At 41.7% G+C, this 17506-nt stretch overlaps 1 protein-coding gene across 7 annotated transcripts in view; it reads right to left on the minus strand.

The window, feature by feature from the left end:
* The window catches only part of C3H9orf85 (chromosome 3 C9orf85 homolog), a 284332-nt gene that overhangs the window by 211572 nt on the left and 55254 nt on the right, over positions 1–17506 (minus strand). The window lies entirely within an intron of this gene.

A 17506-nucleotide genomic window follows, 5' to 3' on the forward strand; every position in this document is an offset into this window, starting at 1 on the left:
CCCCCAAGGGCTCCTCCGGGACAGAGGCACCCCCAACCACGACATTCAGAGTCACAGTTGACCCCCATAGTCAACCCTTCTCTGCCTCCCTGTGGTGAGAATCCTCATTAACTGCGGCCCGGTCTCCTTTTATCTACTTGTAAACTCCTGGTACCAGGTACCGAGCCTCCTCGGCATTTTTGCCTCAACCACTGGGTTAGAGGTGGTGACGACCCCCTAACTGTGTCTGGTCTTCTCCGCAACCTTCTCAATCGCTCTGGGATGCCGCAACGACTTGGGAACAGTCTCATTCTCACCATGGGATCTGGCCCCTCCATTCCTACAGATTCAGCACTAGGGTGCTTACTCAATAATCTAAAACCCCTCCACCTCACTCCAGACCTCAAACCTTTTAAGCTTATTCGCTACTGTAATGAGATCTGGCCACAATATTCCTTGAACAATCAGTCTAAATGGCCTCCCAATGGCTCATTAGATCCTAAAATTCTCCGTGACTAATACAAATTCTGTGAGCGCACGGGCAAATGGAAAGAGATCCCATATATCCAGGCTTTCTCCTACCTCCAAATCAAGCCCGCTCTCTGTCTGCCTTGCAATCCTAAACATCTCCTCGCTCTAAAAAACTTCACCTAACCACCCACCAATTACCACCATGTCCTCTGACTTTGACCCTACTGATGAACCTCCTCCCTACTGGTCTCAAACCCCTACAGCTCCCCCTCAACCACGAGTTCCTCTCCTGCCCTAACCTCCTTCTCTGCAAGATCAAAATCCCAACCCTCCCAGCTCCCCTAGTGCCATTGCAGGAGCTGCAGCACCTCCTCCTCCTCCACAACCAGTTCCCCTTCCCTCATGCAGTCCCACGCCAAGCCCTCCAGTCACTCGCTCTCGAACCCAGATCCTAGCCCCACTACGGGAAGTACCTGGTACAGAGGGCATCATCCAGGTCCATGTCCCTTTCTCTCTCTCCGACCTATCTCAAATTGAGAAAAGATTAGGCTCTTTCACCTCCAACCCAGGTAATTACATAAAAGAGTTCCAGTACCTAACTCAGTCATATGATCTTACCTTTCATGGTATTCACATGATACTATCCAACACACTTTTTCCCAAGGACTGTAGGCGAGTCAGGGAACAGGCTAGAACTCATGCTGATGAGATTCACAAAACTACTCCAGCTCATCCAATCGGTGCTGAGGCGGTTCCTGACTGAGACCCTAATTGGGACTATAATACGGCAGGGGGAGTCACCAGTCAAGATCAATTCATCACCTGCCTCATGGCAGGTCTCAGGAAGTCAGCCAATAAAGCCATTAACTATGAAAAACTCCAAGAGGTTATTCAGGATAAAAATCAGAATCCCTCTATGTTCCTAGACCGCCTCACCAAAGCTCTTTTACAATATACAAACCTAGACCCTGAGACCCCAGATGGGAGACAATTATCAATGACCTACTTCTTCACCCAGTTTCCCCAACATTAAGGCTAAACTTAAATGTCTGGAGAAGGGACCCTTAACTCCTCAGGCAGAAGTCCTGGCAATGGCCTTCAAAGTATATAATGGAAGAGATGAAAAGGCCCATAAACAAAAATATCAAATGCTGGCTAAGGCCTTTCAACCTACCCCAACTACTGGTGCTCGGGTATCCTCACTTCCTAAGAAGCAGCCAGGAGGACCTCCTGGTCCATGCTTCAAATGTGGTCAAATGGTTCATTGGGCTAGAACCTGCCCAAATCCCTGGAAGCCCCCCAGTCCATGCCCTAAGTGCCATCAGGAGGGACACTGGGCTGTTGACTGTCCTCGCACACTGAGAGGTGCCAGGCCATCCAGCTCTAACACTCCACACATAGACCTTCTGGGTCTGGCAACTGATGATTGAGGGGGCCCGGGACTCCTCCACCTGACCACTACCATCACTGTACAGGAGCCCAGGGTAACCATTATGGTAGCGGGTAGGCCCATCTCTTTCCTTTTGGACCTACTCAGTCCTGAAGGAGTTTTGGGGACCTACCTCCCTCTCCCAGTCCTCTATAGTCGGGGTAGAGGGCACACCTTATCAACCTTTACAAACTCCCATGCTTCACTGCCTCTTTAAGGACATTCATTACTCTCTCTCACTCCTTTTTAGTGATTCCCCATTGTCCAGTTCCCCTTATGGGAAGAGACCTTTTATCCAAGCTAGGGGCTTTTATCTCCTTTACCTTTAGCCCACGCCTCAACCCCGACTTGCCTTCGATCCCTTTCCTACTTGGTTTCCAAACCCACCTCCCTCCCCTTTTACCTTAGCCCCTCGCCAAGTAAACCCCACAGTCTGGGACACCTCTACCTCCTATATCACCACCTACCCATCCGTAACCATCAAACTCAAAGAACGTACCTTCTTCCCCTCACAATCTCAATACCCCTTATACAAAAGGGCCTTTTGAGACCAGCCAATTCCCCTTACGACACCCTGATACTGGTTATCAAATATCCTAATGGCTCTTATAGGCTAGTTCAAGATTTAAGAATTATCAGTGTAGCTGTTATTCAAATCTACGCAGTAGTCCCTAACCCCTATACTTTATTATCCACTATCCCCACCTCTTCTGATTACTTCTCTGTCTTTGACCTTAAAAATGCATTCTTCATGATTCTCCTCCATCCCAATGGGACCACTTACACCTTTAACTCCACAGACTACAAATCCTCCAGTAATCTACTCTACAACCCAAACAGGACTCCTTACAGCTGCATAAGGTGGCATATGTGCCCTACTCTAAGAACAATGCTGCTTCTACAACAACAAATCTGGTCTCATCTGGGATGGCGCAAAACACCTCCATGAACAAGACTCAAAACTCCTAGAAAAATTCCTTTATCCCTTCAATTGGCTCCTGCCCCTCCTAGCCCCTATTACCTTCATTATTCTTCTTCTCCTTTTCCTTCCCAGCTTCATTAACCTATTCCAAAATTTCATTCATAATCAAATTTTGAAAATTTCTAACCATACTGTCAACCAGTTACACCTCCAGGGCTATCAAGGCCTTCTCACGAAGAAAACGAAACCAGCTAGATGACATCATGAATCATCTCAAGATGCCTGCCCTTCCCCAACTCGACAGCAATGGCCTCACTAACCCCAGAATCTATGTCCCCTTCCAGCAGGAAGTAGCTAGAGAATGAGATTCTACGCCCAGTTCACCAGAGGGCCAATTAGAAAAGAAAAACATGGCAATGAAGGTAAATTCTGGCATGGTAAGACCCCCACCCATTAAGATCCAATCACCACTGACCAGATGGTCACCCACCCCTTAAGGTTCAATCACCAATGACCAGATGGTTGCCCACCCCTTAGGATCCAATCACCAATGCAGAACATATCCTACACCTACTCCTTAAAAAAATGCTTCCTGAGGGTGGAGCCCACATGGCGGCATGAATACGACAGTGAGAATCTCCGCCCAAAAACATATATATTTTTGAAAATACAACAAATACAACTAATCCTAAAAGAGACACCAGAAGACACAGGACAACAGCCAGAATACAACTACACCAGCAAGAACCCAGCGCCTGGTGAAAGGGGTAAGATACAAGTCCCGGCCCTGCGGGACCTGAGCACACCTCACCCCAGCTCCCAGCAGGAGGGAGAGGGAGCCCAGGACTGCTACACACCCAGCCGCAGCCACCCGCACCAGAGCGCAAACACAGTGCATGCATGGAGGGCTGGTAACTTAGGAAATAGGGCACCAAGACCTCTGAGCGGATGCTGAAGCTGATGCCCCTGTGACAAAGAAAAGCGGAGGCTTTTTGAAAGTCTTAAAGGGACAGGGATTTAACAGCTGGACGGAAACAGCAAAGGTCACAGCCCAGTGGCAGGAAATTACAGGGAAAACCGGGCGCACTAACCCCCTGGGCAACAGCTCTGAGACCCCTCATGGAGGTAAACAGCCAAACAGCCCCCCATCCATTACCCCTCCAGGCGTTGCGAAAGCAGAGAAACAGCCTAAGGCAAACCGCGCCCACAGAAAGGGAGATCCATCCATATCGGCCAGGCAAGACACAAAAACCCACCCTACTCGCAATTACCCAACACAAGCCACTAGGGGTTGCAGTTGTCCCAGTAAAGAAAGGCCAGTAGCAAGTGAAAAGTTTGGCCCTCCTAGCTGACAGTCAATAGCACCTGTCAACATGAAAAGGCAAAAAAATATGATCCAGACAAGACTAACCCAGACAGCTTCGGCATCTGCTACATCTTCCCCTGAGAAGGAACCTGGGGAGATAGATTTAATCAGTCTTCCTGAAAAAGGATTCAAAACAAAAATCATAACCATGCTGATGGACTTGCAGAGAAATATGCAAGAACTAAAGAAGGAGAATACAGAAATAAAACAAGCTCTGGAAGGACTTAAAAACAGAATGGACGAGATGCAAGAGACCATTAATGGACTAGAAAACAGAGAACAGGAACGCAGAGAAGCTGATGCAGAGAGAGATAAAAGGATCTCCAGGAATGAAAGAATTTTAAGAGAGCTGAGTGACCAATCAAAAAGGAATAATACATGCATAATAGGGATACCAGAAGTAGAAGAGACAGAAAAAGGGATAGAAATTGTCTTTGAAGAAATAACTGCAGAAAACTTCCCAAACTAGGGGAAGAAATGGCCTCTCAGCCCACAGAGGTACACAGAACTCCCATTACAAGGGATCCAAGGAGGGCAACACCAAGACACATAATAATTAAAATGGCAAAGATCAAAGACAAGGACAAAGTATTACAGGAGGCCAGAGAGAAAAAAAGGTTACCTACAAAGCAAAACCCATCAGACTATCATCAGACTTCTCAACAGAAACCCTACAGGCCAGAAGAGAATAGCATGATATACTTAATGCAATGAAACAGAAGGGCCTCGAACCAAGACTACTGTATCCAGGACGAATATCATTTAAATATGAAGGAGGGATTAAACGATTCCCAGACAAGCAAAAATTGAGGGAATTTGCCTCCCACAAACCACCTCTTCAGGGCATCCTACAGGGACGGCTCTAGATGGGAGCACTACTAAAAAGAGCACAGAACAAAATACCCAATATATGAAGAACGGAGGAGGAGGAATAAGAAGGAAGAGAAATAAAGAATCATCAGACCACGTTTATAATAGCTCAACAAGCGAGTTAAGTTAGATAGTAAGATAGTAAAGAAGCTAACCCTGAACCTTTGGTAACCACAAACTTAAAGCCTGCAATGGCAAAAAATTCATACCTTTCAATAATCACCCTAAATGTAAATGGACTGAATGCACCAATCAAAAGACACAGAGTAATAGAATAGATAAAAAAGCAAGATCCATCCATATGCTGCTTACAAGAGACTCACCTCAAACCCAAAGACATGTACAGACTTGAAGTCAAGTGATGGAAAAAGATATTTCATGCAAACAACAAAGAGAAGAAAGCAAGTGTTGCAATTCTGGTATCAGACAAAACAGACTTCAAAATAAAGAAAGTAACAAAAGACAAAGAAGGACATTACATAATGATAAAGGGCTCAGTCCATCAACAGGATATAACCATTATAAATATATATGCACCCAATACAGGAGCACCAACATATGTGAAACAAATATTAGCAGAACTAAAGGAGGAAATAGAATGCAATGCACTCATTCTAGGAGACTTCAACACACTACTCACTCCAAAGGACAGATCCACCAGACAGAAAATAAGTAAGGACACAGAGGCACTGAACAACACATTAGAACAGATGGACCTAATAGACATCTACAGAAAACTATATCCAAAAGCAACAGGATACACATTCTTCTCAAGTGCACATGGAACACTCTCCAGAATAGACCACATACTAGGCCACAAAAAGAGCCTCAGTAAATTCCAAAAGATTGAAACCCTACCAACCAACTTTTCAGACCACAAAGGCATAAAACTAGAAATAAACTGTACAAAGAAAGCAAAAAGGCTCACAAACACATGGAGGCTAAACAACACGCTCCTAAATAATCAATGGATCAATGACCAAATCAAAATGGAGATCCAGCAATATATGAAAACAAAATACAACAACAACACTAAGCCCCAACTTCTGTGGGACACAGCAAAAGCAGTCCTAAGAGGAAAGTATATAGCAATCCAAGCATATTTAAAAAAGGAAGAACAAGCCCAAATGAATGGTCTAATGTCACAATTATCAAAATTGGAAAAAGAAGAAGAAATGAGGCCTAAGGTCAGCAGAAGGAGGGACATAATAAAGATCAGAGAAGAAATAAATAAAATTGAGAAGAATAAAACAATAGCAAAAATCAAAGAAACCAAGAGCTGGTTCTTCGAGAAAATAAACAAAATAGATAAGCCTCTAGCCAGACTTTTTAAGAGGAAAAGAGAGTCAACACAAATCAACAGTATCAGAAATGAGAAAGGAAAAATCACGACAGACCCCACAGAAATACAAAGAATTATTAGAGAGTACTATGAAAACCTATATGCTAACAAGCTGGGAAACCTAGGAGAAACGGACAACTTCCTAGAAAAATACAACCTTCCAAGACTGACCAAGAAAGAAACAGAAAATCTAAACAGACCAATTACCGGCAACGATATTGAAGTGGTAATCAAAAAACTACCAAAGAACAAAACCCCCGGGCCAGATGGATTTACCTCGGAATTTTATCAGACATACAGGGAAGACATAATACCCATTCTCCTTAAAGTTTTCCAAAAAATAGAGGAGGAGGGGATACTCCCAAACTCATTCTATGAAGCTAACATCACCCTAATACCAAAACCAGGCAAAGACCCCACCAAAAAAGAAAACTACAGACCAATATCCCTGATGAACGTAGATGCAAAAATACTAAACAGAATTTTAGCAAACCGAATTCAAAAATACATCAAAAGGATCATACACCATGACCAAGTGGGATTCATCCCAGGAATGCAAGGATGGCACAACATTCGAAAGTCCATCAACATCATCCACCACATCAACAAAAAGAAAGACAAAAACCACATGATCATCTCCATAGATGCTGAAAAAGCGTTTGAAAAAGTTCAACATCCATTCATGATAAAAACTCTCAGCAAAATGGGAATAGAGGGCAAGTACCTCAACATAATAAAGGCCATCTATGATAAACCCACAGCCAACATTATAGTGAACAGCAAGAAGCTGAAAGCTTTTCCTCTGAGATCGGGAAATAAACAGGGATGCCCACTCTCCCCACTGTTATTCAACATAGTACTGGAGGTCCTAGCCACAGCAATCAGACAAAGCAAAAAAATACAAGGAATCCAGATTGCTAAAGAAGAAGTTAAACTGTCACTATTTGCAGATGACATGATACTGTACATAAAAAACCCCAAAGACTACACCCCAAAACTACTAGAACTGATTTCAGAATACAGCAAAGTTGCAGGATACAAAATCAACACACAGAAATCTGTGGCTTTCCTATACACTAACAATGAACCAACAGAAAGAGAAATCAGGAAAACAACTCCATTCACAATTGCATCAAAAAAAATAAAATACCTCGGAATAAACCTAACCAAAGAAGTGAAAGACTTATACTCTGAAAACTACAAGTCACTCTTAAGAGATATTAAAGGGGACACTAACAGATGGAAATGCATCCCATGCTCGTGCCTGGGAAGAATTAATATCGTCAAAATGGCCATCCTGCCCAAAGCAATATACAGATTTGATGCAATCCCTATGAAACTACCAGCAACATTCTTCAGTGAACTGGAAAAATAATTTAAAAATTCATATGGAACCACCAAAGACCCCGAATAGCCAAAGCAATCCTGAGAAAGAAGAATAGAGTAGGGGGGATCTCACTCCCCAACTTCAAGCTCTACTATAAAGCCATAGTAATCAAGATAATTTGGTACTGGCACAAGAACAGAGCCACAGACCAATGGAACAGACTAGACAATCCAGACATTAACCCAGACATATATGGTCAATTAATATTTGACAAAGGAGCCATGGACTTACAATGGCGAAATGACAGTCTCTTCAACAGATGGTGCTGGCAAAACTGGACAGCTACATGTAGGAGAATGAAACTGGACCATTGTCTAACCCTATATACAAAAGTAAACTCAAAATGGATCAAAGACCTGAATGTAAGTCATGAAACCATTAAACTCTTGGAAGAAAACATAGGCAAAAACCTCTTAGACATAAACATGAGTGACCTCTTCTTGAACATATCTCCCTGGACAAGGAAAACAACAGCAAAAATGAACAAGTGGGACTATATTAAGCTGAAAAGCTTCTGTACAGCAAAAGACACCATCAATAGAACAAAAAGGAACCCTACAGTATGGGAGAATATATTTGAAAATGACACATCCGATAAAGGCTTGACGTCCAGAATATATAAAGAGCTCACACGCCTCAACAAACAAAAAACAAATAACCCAATTAAAAAATGGGCAGAGGAACTGAACAGACGGTTCTCCAAAAAAGAAATACAGATGGCCAACAGACACATGAAAAGATGCTCCACATCACTAATTATCAGAGAAATGCAAATTAAAACTACAATGAGGTATCACCTCACACCAGTAAGGATGGCTGCCATCCAAAAGACAAACAACAACAAATGTTGGTGAGGCTGTGGAGAAAGGGGAACCCTCCTACACTGCTGGTGGGAATGTAAACTTGTTCAACCATTGTGGAAAGCAGTATGGAGGTACATCAAAATGCTCAAAACAAACATGCCATTTGACCCAGGAATTGCACTCCTAGGAATTTACCCTAAGAATGCAGCAATCAAGTATGAGAAAGACCAATGCACCCCTATGTTTATCGCAGCACTATTTACAATAGCCAAGAATTGGAAACAACCTAAATGTCCATCGATAGATGAATAGATAAAGAAGATGTGGTACATATACACAATGGAATACTACTCAGCCATAAGAAAAGGGCAAATCCTACCATTTGCAGCAACATGGATGGAGCTGGAGGGTATTATGCTCACTGAAACAAGCCAAGCGGAGAAAGAGAAATACCAAATGATCTCACTCATCTGTGGAGTATAAGAACAAAGGAAAAACTGAAGGAACAAAACAGCAGCAGAATCACAGAACTCAAGAATGGCCTAACAGGCACCAAAAGGAAAGGGACTGGGGAGGATGGGTGGGTAGGTAGGGATGGGGGGGGTGGAGAAGTAGGGGGGTATTAAGATTAGCATCCATAGGGGGGTGGGAGAAAGGGGAGGACTGTACAACACAGAGAAGACAAGTAGTGATTCTACAACATTTTGCTACGCTGATGGACAGTGACTGTAAAGGGGTATATAGGGGGGACCTGGTATAGGGGTGAGTCTAGTAAACAAAGTATTCATCATGTAAGTGTAGATTAATGATTAAAAAAAAAAAGCAGTTCCTGTGTGGTGACCTCTAATAAGCTCTACACAATGATATAAAGTGCATATAAAAGTGTAGGCAAAGGGTCTGTTTGTGTTTATACAGAGGATCAAAGCCTAATTTGGCTACCCCGAAAATGAACTAAGATACGATATGAAAAAGAACTTCCAACATCAGCACTCTCGGGAAGACTCATGCCAGAAGATGATCATCAAAGAAACCCCAACAAAGATCCACGCACTGCTACAGGTGTAGATGCACTCATCCCACCAATTCCTGGACTTGCCATGGGAATGAAGAAGGAGATATCTAAGCTGGCCTGTGCATACAGTAAAACAACAAATTTGACTGGATCTATACTGTGGGACTCAACCAAGAATTAGGAGAAGTGCAAATTGTAGCACTCCAAAATCTTACAACTACAGACTATTTACTCTTAAAAGAACATATGGGATGTGAACAGTCCCCAGGAATGGGTTGTTTCAATTTGTCTGATTTCTCTCAGACTGTTCAAGCTCAGTTGGACAATATCCACCATATCATAGATAAGTTTTCACAAATGCCTAAGGTGCCTAACTGGTTTTCTTGGTTTCACTGGAGATGGCTGGTAATTACAGGTATGCTTTGGTTACGTAACTGTACTCCTATTATGTTAATGTGTGTGCACAATTTAATTAGCAGTTTAAAACCTATACATGCTGAAGTTACTCTACAAGAAGATATGTCAAAGAAATAATCAATCTTCCCAGGTTTCCTTCCACCTGCTACTTCTATAGCTTTTCTTCTTCCTTCCTAATTACAACCCTTAAATAGAATTCGTGCCACATATCGAATTTACCGAGTATCATAATTTTTCCAAGTGGTAAAGACACCTCAAGACAAATGCTGGGCATAGAAGCCACAGGGCATAAATATGCAAAGAAGTAAAAAGCTAACCTTTTCAAACAATAAGGCTTCTCTCTCACTTACCAACTTTACATTTCCCTGTATGGCCCCGGAAGATGACTGGTTAGTCAGAGACGGGTAAGATTCCTCAAGGGAGGAACAACCTAAGACAGGCACAGTCGCAGAGGGGCCATCAGGTGAGAAAATGGGGATCAACAGAGGTGAGGCTTAGAACCCCCCCCCCCCTGTTCTGAGAGAAATCTTCCGCATACATGGATGTTTTATTGCCCTTGTCTAGCTTGGATTAACACATAGTCTACAGGCACACACCTGATCATCTACATTTGCTCTCTTACAACACTAAACTATTTTTTCTACCTTTATCTTGTATCTACCTACCACTTCAGCATTTTATTAAAAATAATAATAATAGAGAAATGTGGTATCCACATATAAATCAAGTATAAAAATCAAACGAATATTCATATTTGAACTGACTGTTTATAGTTCATAATGAATGAGCAAAACCGAAAGTTTCTGTGATGACTGCCCTTGTACTGTTCACCATGTAACTTATTCACTATGTAAGAATTTGTTCTCCATGTAAGAACTTGTTCGTTAAGCTTCAAAAGATTGGAGACTGACGAAAATTCGGCTTGGGGTGGATTAATGATTGTGCATTGAGCACTGACCCCCCTATACAGAATTTTATTGTTGTTAACAACCATTTGATCAATAAATATGAGAGATGCCCTCATATATATATATATATATATACGCACTTCCAATTGTAAAATAAATAAGTAACCGGGATGTAATGTATAGCATAAGGAATATAGTCAAAATATTGTAACAACTTGGTATGGTGATAGCTGGTACCTAGAATTATCATGTATATAAATGTTGAATCACTGTGTTGTACACCTGAAACTAATGTAATACTGTGTGTCAACTACCCTTCAATAAAAAATAATTATCCAAAAAAAAAAAAACGTGCTTCCTCACCCACGAGCTGCTGCTCCCTCTCTCTGGGTGCAGCCATTTCTCTTTCAGATAATAAAATCTCTTGTGTGAGCCCATGTCTCCTGAGTCATTCTGAGGTAAGGAGGGTTGCGGCAAGATAGCCTTTCACATATATAAATATTTTCTTCAAATTTAAAGAAGGAAAAATATTCTTCACATAGTAATTCATTTAAAAATTCATTTATTTTTCCTTTTTCATTTGAATCTGTTCATTTTTTCAACATAAGCAATATAGCTTTATGACAAGGATGGCTCAGAGACTTGTCACAGGTATATTTTATTAAAAGAAGCTGTGCTTCTAGAATGCAAAGAGCTGGCAAATGTGCTCACTTTTACAATACTCTGAAGTAGAAGCAGATCAAAGTGTTTGAGACATGTGGATTACAGAATTAGTCATTTAATGGATCTTCACTCAGATGCTATAAATTCAGGTAATATGGAAAATAAGGGCTCAATTTGGACTGATTGCTGCAGATAGCAAACGTTATTCTACTCTTCAGTTTCAGCACAATCAGAGGAGTGTCCTATGCTCAGCTAGCTTCCAAGCACTGAGAGCAAGTACAGCTTGGACAGTAACAGATGGAATCTATCTAAAATGTGATTACAACTAGTTTAAGGAGATTCATGTTAGAGTGTTTGCTCAATGAAGAAATAACAAGTAATGAATTCTGGTTTATGGACAAATACAATAATCTAATGCCAAGTTATAAATACAAGGTATTGTCATGAATTTACCCATAAACTGGTAGATATATCTGGTCCTTTCTGTGCATTAATTCTTTGAAAAAAGAGGGCAGTGGCACTCTATTCTGCAGAATTTTAAGGGTATATAGTACTTCTTATAAATAAAGGGATTAACAAATGTTGGCAAGGATGCAGAGAAGTTGGAATCTTTGTGCACTGTTGGAAATGTAAAATGGATCAACCATTATGGCAAAAACAGAACTATAATATGATCCAGTAATTCCATTTCTGGGCATATATGCAGAAGAATTAAAAGCAGAATCTGGAGGAGATATTTGCACAACACTTTTCACAGCAGTATTATAATAGCAAAGAGGTGAAGGCAACCTAATGTACACTGACAGATAGGTGGACAGACTAGATGTGGCATACACACACACACAGGAATATTATTCAAACTTAAAAATGAAAGATATTTTGACACATGCTACAACATGGATGAGCCTTGGGGATATATGATGCTAATGAAAATAAGTTAGTCACAAAATGACAAATGCTGTTAGGACTCCTTTATATGAGGTTTTTAGAGCAGTCAAATTCATAGCAACATGAAGTCAACATGGTTACCAAGGGCTGGCAGGGAGGGGAAAATGGGAGTTGTTGTTCGATGGGTATAGTGTTTCAAACTTGCAGGATAAAAAATTTCTGGAGATCTTTTGCACAACAGTGTGAATACACCTAACACTACTGAACTGTATACTTTAAAAAAGTTAAAATGGTAAATTGTATGCTATATGTTTTTTACCACCACAAAAAAGATGGATGAATGGATAGACAAGTAACTTAAAAAGGGATAGAGTTGCTAAGAATGCAGCACTCCAGTTTGAAAAAGACAGATGCACCCCTATGTTTATCGCTGCACCATTTACAAAAGCCAAGATATGGAAGCAACCTAAATGTCCATCAGTAGATGAATGGATAAAGAAGATGTGGAACATATACACAATGGGATATTACTCAACCATAAGAAAAAAACAGATCCTACCATTCGCAACAACATGCATGGAGCTAGAGGGTATTATGCTCAGTGAAATAAGCCAGGCGGAGAAAGACAAGTACCAAATGATTTCACTCATATGTGGAGTATAAGAACAAAGGAAAACTGAAGGAACAAAACAGCAGCAGAATCACAGAACCCAAGAATGGACTATCAGTTACCAAAGGGAAAGGGACTGGGGAGGATGGGTGGGAAGGGAGGGATAAGAGCGGGGGAAAAAAAGGGGGGCATTACGATTAGCATGTATAGTGTTGGGGGGGACATGGGGAGGGCTGTGCAACACAGAGAAGACAGGTAGTGATTTTACAGCATCTTACTACGTTGATGGACAGTGACTGTGAAGGGGTATGTGGGGGGGACTTGGTGAAGGGGGGAGCCTAGTAAACATAATGTTCTTCATGTAATTGTAGATTAATAATACAAACAAAAAAAAAAAAGGATAGGGTTGGTCAACAAAAGATTACTTTGAAGGTTTTAGTTTGGCTAATTTGGTTAGAAAAAAGCTTTGTAGTAAAGAGGGATAAAGCAATGGGTAGAGAGGCCAGCCTAGGGGTGCACAACCTGGTTAGCAGCATCTTATCCCTCTCTACCTCATTCTTTCCCAGTTAGTATTACTTTGTTTTCTTCCATTTGAAGACCACCCACACCTTCACTTCCCCACACACTGCAGTAGACATAAAAAAGCAGAACTTCTCTGGAGAAAAGCTCCACTTAGCCTCCTTCTGCTGGAGACCCAACTCTCCCTACAGAAGCCCTTGAAACATTTCTGTGAAATACACCTTTTCGAAATCATTCGTTCATTCAAACTCAGGAACAACAGAGTTATTTGACTAGAGGTAAGATAGAGGAGAATTTATTTATTTAATGCACGTAACATGAAGAAATAAGGTTGCACTGGGGCAATAAGTGGAATAAAAATTAAGAGGTAATAAATATAAAAATTATCAACTAGGACCAGCTAAATACCTGGATGTAAGGACCAGGGAGAGTGACAGTAAGAATGGGGAGAAGAAATCTTGGGGCAAAATACCTCTAAAAACTGAAATCAGTCAAAGGGAGAAATTAAGTTTAAAACCCATTTATTGCTTACAAACTGCAGTCCAGGGCCATCTCTCTCCCCTGCTCTGGAAGAAGCCAGCAAGCAAGCCAGCCCCCTCCCCTTAACCTCTCAGGTTCAGACACATCCTCTGTTGCCCAGGTAATTGATATGGAGATGAACTTCTCTCCACCCCTGAAAAATGATGCAAATGCATTAAAGCCAGGCGAGATATTCTGGAAATACTACAATTTTACCCACAGTGACCATTTTTAATGAAAAGATTTCATGAAGAGCAGTGTTTTAGTCCTAAAGTACCCACATGTCATGAAACCATTAGGCCAGATATCCCGGGAGCAATGTTCATTTCCAGGCATGTTACACAGTTCTTCCCCTCTTTAATTGAAATATTTTTAGGATGAAATCTGCTTTGAGTCGTCTGCATGCGGCATGTAAGTCTGAGGTCCTTTTCCCTATTCAGTGCAGTTCTGTTTTGGCCTGTTGTATTCAATGGTATCATAGGTGAGCTTCTATTCAAGAATTCTACACCTGAAAAGTTTGGAAACCACTGAACTATCTGAAGTTTCAGTGGCGTGACCCTGTGGTATCCATCTACTTTGTATACTGCATGGTTTCTCAACCAAGATCCTACTGACATGTTGGGGCTGCATATCTCTCTCATGTGGGTGTGTCCTGTGCAGGTAGGATGTTTAGCAAGAATCTCTGGTCTCTACCCACTAAATACCAGTAAAATCCCTACCAATCCTCTAGACAATCAAAAATGTCTCCAGACATTGCCAAATGCCCCCTGGGGGCAAAATCTTCTACTCCCAGTTGAGAACTGCTGATTTAGAGGAATTACAGATCCCATTCTAAGTTCAGATCTCAATCTGTTTGTCCTCTGTTGCCGTTTTACACCAGCTTCTCCTTTTCTCTTCTACTACAATGGCATGCATGTTAAGCAGGAACTAACACTGTATCATTGGTGATTTTTTTTTTATGGGTAGGAAGAGAAAAGAAGCAGCCTAGAGATTCTAACTCGGATGTATTTGCCTATCACACTTCTAAATTAACAGGAAAAAAAGGCTGCCCGGTTTCTTGAACACAAGGCAAAAATTTTCTAGGTACCAGTTTAGGCATCTCCGTGCCTGAACTTAAAAATCTGTTTATCAAGATTCATGTATTAAAAAGAAAGCAGGGCTATATATATGATACTCAGTAGTAGACAACTTTCATAAACAAGATAGGTGACTTTTATAAAAATTAATATACTGTTAGGCTCAGGTGAAGGAAGGAGGACTTTTGAAATAATACAATTTTGAGAAATCACTGTGAAAGAACAGGAAAATAAGCTTTCAAACAGGATCAGTTCGCATTTGAATCTTAACTCCATCTGCTTTACTTTGGGATCTTGGGTAAGACATGTAATCCCTCTGAGCCCAGAGTAAAGAAAAGAAAAAAACTCATTTCATTTCTTATCTTGCATGCTTGAAGAAAGGAACAATCTTAACCACCTGTGTTTCCAGCACCTGGAATGTAATATAATATCTGTAAATGAGTTTTTAAGTAAAAAATACAAAGATTCCTTTCTTCTTTAAGAGTTACACAAATCATTTTATATTTATAAAAACTTTGCTTTCCCAATAATTCATTTCACCTCCACACCCAAGGTTATTTACAGTATTCGAGAATGACTTAGGACTGGCCAGGAATGGTGATGGTTATAATTTACCTTTGGGTTTCTTTCTCGAAAGTCAAAAACGGCACTTGAAAAATGAGGATTTATATAGAAAGATTTATACATGCCCTGAATCACAATTCTTACATGTAATAATAAAAGTCAAATGATTATGACACTTGGGTGTCAACAGACATGCTGGTGGCATTATAACTGCCCTCCACCAGGGAGTTCCAGGTATTCACCTTAATATCAAAAGACATGAGCCAAAAAGGATGGGAAATCCTGGTAAACACCTCCTGACCTTTAAGGGGCAGGGTATAAAACAAGGGTGGCAGCTCATCTTCACATTCTTACAGAGAAGAGAAGCTGCATGTTGGTAAAACTGTAACATTTCCAGAATATCTCACCTGGCTTTAGACATGCGTTGAAATGTGCAAGGCCACGAAGTCTCCAGGCTGCTGTGGGACTCAGTCATAAGTGCACATCTGATGTGGCTCTGTTGATCTCTTCAAAGGTCAAAGACAGGCCCCACTGACAGGCTACAGCCTAGATTGTCTTGTGCCCAAGGCAGGCTGTGCTGCTAGCCAATGCACCTGGGTCTATGTGAAAGGCAAACAGTCTACAAGGCACTGCCGGAGCCCAGCCATGGCCATCTTCAGTCACGTGGACATCCAGCTCACAGGGCCCTGATGGGTCTGTCTCATCAGAACATGACATGGCCTTGACTATCCATTTTGCAACAGTGGAGGTAAATGCACATGTTTCATGCCAGCCCCACCTGATGCTCTTTCATACCAAATGGCATAAGGGCTTCAGAATTTATGCCAAGTGTGGAATAAACACTCTCCAGTAGCCTACAAGACTAAAAAAACCTCTTTAAAAAGTGTCACATTTATCTGTAAGGTAATCAGACATGAGCAGAACATCACGCACAGTATTAGACACCCTTTTCCCAAGGGAATTCAGGCTTGTTCCACTCAGCCCCACCATGAAAACAGTTTTGGGGGAGATCCCTGGAAAACCCTCTAGATCACAATAAATCATTGAGCATTCATCTCCTTTGTCCACCAGGGCTGACATGTTGTACGTTCACAGGGGACTAATGAATATAATTCTACATGTGGCCTCTGGTCCCCACTGTGTACCCCAAGGTGGGGGCCTTGACCCTTCCCTCAGTTGAACCATGACGCCGAATTGTCATCCTGTGGGGGTGAGGACCCAGGCAGAGCCTGCAAGAAGTCTTGCAGGGACACAGGCCAGACATGGGGCTTTGCCTCCAGCTCCCATGTCCTGGACGTCAGCAGCTGGAACTGCTGTTATGGATTTAACTGGTGCCACAATTCTAATAAGATTCTATTAGGCTGCCCATCAAGTTTTGCTTTCACTACTCCAGCTTTTATTAAATTAACCCACATCTCGGTCCTTGAGACCTTCATGGGGCCTTTGCACCTCTCCTTTCAGTTGCAGCCCATACTTCCCTCTGGGCTCTTATTGTCTTAATATCCCCCAGATCTGCTCAAGTATGAGTAGCATCACTTATGGGTTGTGCTATGTGGGGGGAAAGAATAGGGACTAAAAGAGACATGGGGGAGCTGTATGGAGCACCAGATTCCTCATTCCTATGGTGAACAACTCCTCATCAGGGCCCTAGGGATCCATATTATAGATATTTTTCATGCCCAATTCCCACAACACCTGCTGGAGCTCTGCATATGTTTTCCACCTATTGTGTAAGTAGGTTAAATCACCCTGATTAGGCCA

The sequence above is a fragment of the Manis pentadactyla genome, chromosome 3 (assembly GCF_030020395.1).
Source record: "Manis pentadactyla isolate mManPen7 chromosome 3, mManPen7.hap1, whole genome shotgun sequence".
NCBI classification, from domain to species: Eukaryota; Metazoa; Chordata; class Mammalia; order Pholidota; family Manidae; genus Manis; species Manis pentadactyla.